The sequence below is a fragment of the Atta colombica genome, unplaced genomic scaffold (genome assembly GCF_001594045.1).
Source record: "Atta colombica isolate Treedump-2 unplaced genomic scaffold, Acol1.0 scaffold228, whole genome shotgun sequence".
In the NCBI taxonomy this organism is placed as follows: Eukaryota; Metazoa; Arthropoda; class Insecta; order Hymenoptera; family Formicidae; genus Atta; species Atta colombica.
The window spans coordinates 1,362,471-1,363,920 of NW_017259325.1; positions in this window are offsets into that span (position 1 = coordinate 1,362,471).

Below are 1,450 nucleotides of genomic sequence, written 5' to 3' on the forward strand. Positions count from 1 at the left end.
CATCCAATATGCCGAAAGAATGTCGTGCTATACAAATTCCTCTTATCACGATTGGGTTATCAGCAAATAATATTGCGCACTGAAGAGTGGAATATAAAATACAAGATTGTGTGTGCCATATATTTCAAGATTATGTTCACGTAGATTTTTTTATGTATTGTTTACATTTAATTTACACGAATATTTTCAAACAGTGTACATACAATGTAAAATATATAAACTATCATCAATTAAATAACACAATATAGAAAGTAGTAATTAAATTTTATAATCGTTAATATATATCTAATATTATAATACTGATAAAATATATATAAGTATTACAGTTTAATGCAATGTCAATGATTAAAGAACATGTAAACTTTGATAATTCATAGGTTGTTTACATAGATAACATGTAAAACATAATTTATATTATATATAGGGTAAAATATTAATAGTTGAATCAGCTTTTTACCCCCATGGGAGATAAATTATCGATTGCAACTGAAAAGAGCATAAGAACATAGACAACACAAGTCCAAAGTTGGGACATAAGATATCTTGAGAACATCTTTTGAATGTCTTTAAGATGTCTTATGTCCGGATTTTGAACTTTGTATTCGGCTCTTACGCTCTTAATTAATAAGATACATTTAGTGGTAATAAAAATCTTTCTATTACTAGTAAATGGATCTTAGTAATTTTTAATTATAGGTAATAATTTTCTGCGCAACAATTTCCGCGCTTGACTCTCATTTTTTAAATTCAATTATTTTATTACATGTTTTTATTATATTACGTTAGGTACGTTAGGCACTACTACGAAGACACTATTAGCGTTATTGTGTCATTTTATCTTTGTTTTATATCTAATATATAAACGCGTTTCCCTAAACACACCTCATATTATACTGATTGTGATATAAATTTGCTTATCTATACTTTCAGACGATTTTAAGAAGCTAGAAAAATTTAAATATCATATATAATTGTCTGATCATAATTGCAGACATTGGACGATTAAGGTATCTCGAAAATACGAACTCCTATATTCATCAAAAAGTGAACGTCTTTGGAAACAAGCGACAAAAAAGGGTATAATTTTTTTGCGATCATTTAAGTATCGTTTTATTTCTACTTTTTTTTTTATGTTTGTTCTTCATGGAAACTAATAATTATTATAATATGACTATACACAAGAAAAGATTTATTTATTGAAACGGAATTATTAAAATCCTTATTCAATCGTTACGAAAATGCGCTATGTTTTAGTTGCTTGCAATCATTTGAAAACTAATGCAGTATACGATCAACAATTCTGAAATAGTTGTTAAATGTTCGATGCACAAATGATATTGATTTTGTAACGATATAACAATATAAGGATTTTATTCTTTACTTCAATATAATAATATTAGATAGATTAACGATTATAAAATTTAATTACTACTTTCTATATTGTGTTATT